The sequence below is a fragment of the Gopherus evgoodei genome, chromosome 12 (genome assembly GCF_007399415.2).
Source record: "Gopherus evgoodei ecotype Sinaloan lineage chromosome 12, rGopEvg1_v1.p, whole genome shotgun sequence".
NCBI classification, from domain to species: Eukaryota; Metazoa; Chordata; order Testudines; family Testudinidae; genus Gopherus; species Gopherus evgoodei.
Window position 1 is genome coordinate 35,565,886 of NC_044333.1, and position 6,061 is coordinate 35,571,946.

The window sequence follows — 6,061 nt, forward strand, 5'->3', positions numbered from 1 at the left end:
CTAAACTCTGGCTGAGTTACTGAAGTCCTCAAATCATCATTTAAAGACTTCAAATTACAGAGACTCCACCATTTACTCTAGTTTAAGCCAGCAAGTGATCCCTGCCTACGCTGCAGTGGAAGGAGAAAAAAAACAAACAACCAGGGTCTCTGCCAATGAAATTTCTTCCTGACCCTCCTCCCACAAAACCCCCTCGTGAAAAACATGTACAAAACATTTTATTATTTTTAAATCAGCTCTAGAGCTCAGTGCCCTCAACTCCTATTGGTTTTAGTCAATGGCATGTGTTTTAAGGACCTTTCAGGATCAAACATCTAGGCTCTGGTCTCATTGAGCAAAACACTCGAGCACATGCTTAACTCGAGGTGGGCATTTTGCTTTGCAGTGCTAGTTAAGCTCATGGCTGAGTACTTTGCTGGATAGAAGCTGTAGAGCAAGAATTTAATTGCAAAATGAATCTAAAAAAACAAAAAGGTGGAAAACTGATAAAACTGCTGAATGTTTGTTGTTTACTACATGCTGTAGAAAATCCAGCCTACCTAATGGTGCTAGGATGTTAATTTTTCTTTTAAAGTTCTTTTAAATTGTCAAACTTAGAAAAAATCAGCCAGAGTGAAGATCTGAAGGCTACGTTTCCAATATTAACATTCATACTACTTTTGACGACACCATATCTTGCAAGACAAATTTTCCTGAGTTCTTACTGCTGCCCAGAAAACAAATGGTTTTAAGGCAACACTGTAAAAGCTCAATAGGAAATTGGTAATGTTAGCTTTTAAATATGTGTGTTTGGTATATTTTAAGGCTTGTCTGGTGCTACAATAAACTTTTCATGTAACGTTATATGCCCACGGTGCTCATGAGCTGCCAGAGTCTCAGCTGGTGTCAATCGGTGCCTTCAATGGAGCCGCTCTGACCTCCACTATGTGAGAATCTGGCCCAAAGACTCTTCCATACTATCACTCATGTTTTGTACTGCTTGTGATTAGAAATGTAGGTTCTCCTACCTTGGTGCTCAATAAAAACAAATCCAGTATATTTTTCAACTCTGTCTAGTTTCAGGTGTGTGTTTTTAACACCAACTCCGCTCTTCTTTAAAGTAAAAGAAAGTAAATTTTACGATGAATTTGAGTCCTTATGAAAGCTGCCAGAGCAAAAGCCCTGATGACCAAAGCCCTTCATTTATCTGTAGGACAGTATAGCTGGCAGCAGCCTGAGCTTTCCTTAATCTTTGCCCTTCTCACTAACGTACCTTGACCACCTGAAGGCAGGGGTGCTGGAACAATTTGAGAGCCACTGAACCAAACGGTAAACCCTGTGTATGCTGGACACCTCTTCAAGGCAGGGGTTGTGGCAGCACCCATAGTTCCAGCATCTATGCCTGGAGGGGCCAGAAGGTTGAGTTGCCATGGGTCAGTCAGTCCTTGGCTTTTCTGCTGCAAGAGCCCATTGATTATCAGGGTGGATTATTGCGATGTTGCCAGCTGGGAACTGATTCCACTCAGCTCATTTCACTTACCTCACCAGCCATTGGCTTGGAAATGTGTGGTCACTACTGATGGGCTTGAATGACGAGAGGCTTCACTTCCCATTAGAGATGCCCTACTCTGTATCAGAGTGAACAAGAATGTTTCAGGAGAGTAAGGGCTAAATTATACCTTCCCCTACGTGACTGAGCTAAAGAAGGGGGAAAGGGCACAGAGTCTCCACCCCAGCGCTCCCACCAGACACCAGCTCTCAGCACCGGCTGGTCTCAGCTCAGTGTGGAGTGGGGGGCTGGATGCTGCTAACCAAGGTGTTTCTAGATGCGAGCAGAGCCCTGACCCCATTCCCCCAGCTCTTCCACCCACACTCTAGATGGGTGCCCTGTATTTGCTGCGCCTGCTGTATAGGTATAGCAAGGGGTGCAGCTCGTCTCACATCTCCATAATTATAAATGTAGTAAGAGCAATGAACCATCAGTTTACCCACCGAGGAGAAAGAGAATCGTTTTTAATTGTGTTTGGGGAAGGGGTTCAATGGCATTGGGGTCGGATGAGATCAGATGGGAATAAGATCAGAGTTTCTCAAACAGGAGTCACCGCTTCTGTAGGGAAAGCCCCTAGTGGGCCAGACCGGTGTGTTTACCTGCCCCATCCACAGGTCCTGCCGATCATGGCTACCACTGGTAACGGATTGCTGCTCTGGGCCAAGTGGAGTTGCTGGAAGCGGCGGCCAGTACGACCCTCGGCCTGCACCGCTTCCAGCAGCCACAATTGGCCTGGAGCAGCAATGCGTGGCCAGTGGGAGCCAAGTTTGGCCAGACCTGCAGACGGGGCAGGTAAACAAATCGGCCCGGCCCACCAGGGGTTTTCCCTACACAAATGGCGACCCCTGTTTGAGAAACCCTGCGGTAGATCTAGTGCTAGTCCTGAAATATTCTGCTTTTAACATGGCTCAGCAGAGCAAGAAAGTCTGGTTTGTCTGCTTAGCTGGGGAGCCTCCTTCAATCCAACTGGTTGGATCTAGCTAATGCATATTGATTGTATAACCATCTCACACCCACACTGAGCACTCTGGTTACATTCTTCTGTGGGCTATGTCAGATTCCTGTTTATTTTATGACTTTTCCAGCTTACACAAACACAAGAGGCACAGTGAGGTCCGAAGGCTCCACACACACGCTTCCCTGAGGCCAAAGAGAGGATTTGGGTAACAGGCTTGGCTTCAGAAGGCTCACTGGCAATTGGCAAAACAATTTTCATTTTAATGGGTGCTGCTTCTCTCATGGCAGAACAGATCTCACTGTGAGGCTCACAGCACAGAAGCATAGAAGTGTAGGACTGGAAGGGACGCATATCTAGGTTTTTGGTTTCTACTGATGGCACACATCTGCACATTACCTTGACAGTGGTGCACGTAACAAAATTCATTCTGCACATGGATGGGAAAAATTAGAGCAGGGGCTGTCAAAGGTACAGTTAACCCTGAAACTGTGACACTATAGTGGGAGCGGGTGTGGGGTCTATGATGGTGTGAATTGCTGTAAAGTGCCAACAGCAGGAAACAAGTACTGTAGAAGGAAAAAGCATCACAGAGAAAAACAATGATAAGAATAATGCACAGATTTAACTGCACATTAAAAATACCAGGAATCACCCATCAGTTGGTGGGGCCTTGGTGGGGCCTTCTGTGAGCACGGGGGCTCCCCTTGGACAGAAGATCCTGTCTGTTTGCTGAATTAGAAAGAGGCCCTGTGTCAGTTCAAGCTCAGCTTTTTATATCAAAAGTCCTTTCCTCGGGGGGTGCTTTGCAGCAGTTGTTTACAGTCCCCAGGGTAATCATAACTCATCTGTTTTTAGTTCCTGAAGGACCTGTGGTAAGCATCCCCCATGGAATAAAACACTTTTACATAAACCATTCATAAATGCAATACAGTGGTCCCCAAAGATACTGCATAGGGTTGCAATATCTGTCGCACTAGCCATACGCAATACCCCCCGACACACAAACCTTGAGTTCTCTGCTCTGCACAGGACCTATCGCTTACTAGAAGAGAGCTTCCCTTGAAAGTCTTGTGTAGATCTACGCCTTTTCATGCTGAGGGCAGGATTTGGCATGTGCCAAAAGCTGGTTGCCAAGACTAAATAAAGCCATGAGTCAGCCGATTTTGAAATGGTGACGACACATATTTGCAAGCATATCTCCATTTTAGTCTCTCTTAAATGTTAACGTTTCATTGCTATGAGTCACGTATACATTATCCTCATTAACACAGTATGCAGAGAAGCCTCCTTAGAATACTGTGGAGCCAGATATTAGCCTTCACCCCTCAATTTGCTCTCTTTGACAGAGGGTGCAATTGCGTATTACATGATTCCCTGCTCCTTGTCACCTTATGTAACTACAGACTATTTGCCTTAATAGTGATCAGCTTTGCTTTAGATCACTGGCAATCGAGTGGCATCTTACTTTTCCCTGATGTGACATTTTGCATTCCTGTAGCCTAGAAGAATGTTAATTTATAATGATTCTGCCTTTTGTGTGCTTTGGAGAAAAAGAGATTCCTGCCTATTTAAAATATTAGCTTTCCTAGATTTATTTTACTTAAAAAAAACAACCCAGGCATAATATAATAAAATAATAATAATATGATATAATAAGGATCTGAGTTGCTATGTCAGCACTTAGGAAATACAAGTTGTATCAGGGCCTTGTTGTTAATGTTACTGTCTCTACAAGGATTCTTTGCGCCACAAATTTTCCATGCATTGTAATGGCCAAAGGAGTGGTACTTCCTTTTAAGTGCATGACACATAGAAATCGAAGGCAACAGGAAGAGAAAACTTCATCCACTCCATAATTCCTGTGAAATGCCTAGTGAATATTCTGAGTACACATTCAATCTGTATTTATTCAGCTGTATAATTCAGCTAAATGGATACTAAAATACAATTGATTCAAACAGGCCTAAATTACCAGAGAAAGGCTGACAAAGCTTGTCCAGTTGTACCACTCCACTTCTGTGGTCAGGCTGTCTGTGTTTTTTGTCATACTATACCATTCTATCTCCTCCGCACAGATTATTCTCAGCTCATATAATGTCAAGGAAATGAAAATTTCAGGCCAAAGGGTCCCATGGTATAACTGGATTCGAAGTCAATAGTACTGCACTCATTTACACAAACAGACAATTTGGCCTTCCATCTGCTTTTGCCAGACAAATCAGTGAAGCATAGATATCAGCAGATAATAACTTGCCAGCCATCTGTGCCTGGGTAAGGAAACCTGTGTTCAGGCACATTGCACAAAATACATGAATTGTATACCCGGTAGGAAATTGACATGATCATAGGATTGGAAGAGACCTCAGGAGGTCATCTATTCCCACCCCTTGCTCAAAGCAGAACCAATCCCAACTAAATCATCCCAGCCAGGGCTCTGTTAAATCTCCAAGGATGGAGATTCCATCACCTCCCTAGGTAACCCATTCCAGTGTTTCACCACCCTCCTAGTGAAATAGTGTTTCCTAATATCCAACCTAAACCTCCCCCATTGCAACTTGAGACCATTGCTCCTTGCTCTGTCATCTGCTACCATTGAGAACAGCCAAGCTCCATCCTCTTTGGAACTTCCCTTCAGGTAGTTGAAGGCTGCTATGAAATCCCCCCTCACTCTTCTGTTCTGCAGACTAAACAAGCCCAGGTCCCTCAGCCTCTCCTCCATGTCATGTGCCCCAGCGCCCTGATCACTTTCATGATCTATATATTGGCCCTGCATGTGGGTCCCTAAGAGAGTAATTGCAGTAGTCTAGACATGTGGGTATCTGGTGAGATCTATCAGAAAAAATAGTCTCTTTGTTAACTAATGATGAAAGAAAATATTTCCAGATGCTTTTGCTATCTGGGAAACCGGGAGCCATCTGGTACGGTCCTGAGACTAAAACCTGCAACAGACACATTCAAAGGAGTAGTTAATAACTCACCTTCTGAGCAGAATTTATTTCCCTGACAAACAGCACCACCTACGCTTTATCTGCACTCAGCTGAGCCAGCTGGCTTTTGTCTAGATCCTTACCTATTCTTAGGAAATCAGGAAACAGAGTTAAAGCAGATATGGAGCTTAGCGTCTTTAACATACTGGTGACACCATGGCTCTAAATACCAAGCAATCTTGCACAGGGTCCTCCCTCAAACAATTGAACAAGAGCTGGGTGTGACAGATCTGAAAGTATAAGTGGGCATTCACCCACGAAAGCTTATGCTCCAATACATCTGTTAGTCTTTAAGGTGCCACAGGACTCTTTGTTGCTTTTTACAGATCTGAAAGTAGATGTCCAACACCATCCTCTGGTGTCTTCCCAGGTGAATAAGCATAACCACATTCCAGTAATTCATTAAATCCTTTCATTTAGCCTATGGCACATCCAGATCAGTTCAGCAGGCAAGAACTTCTCAGTAGGCAGCCAAAATGGCTAAGAATAGTATAATTGTGTTCAATACTCTAAGGAACATTCTGTTTAAAGGTCTCCAAATGATCTGCAATCAATCAATTACATTTCACAATACCCCTCTGAAGTAAG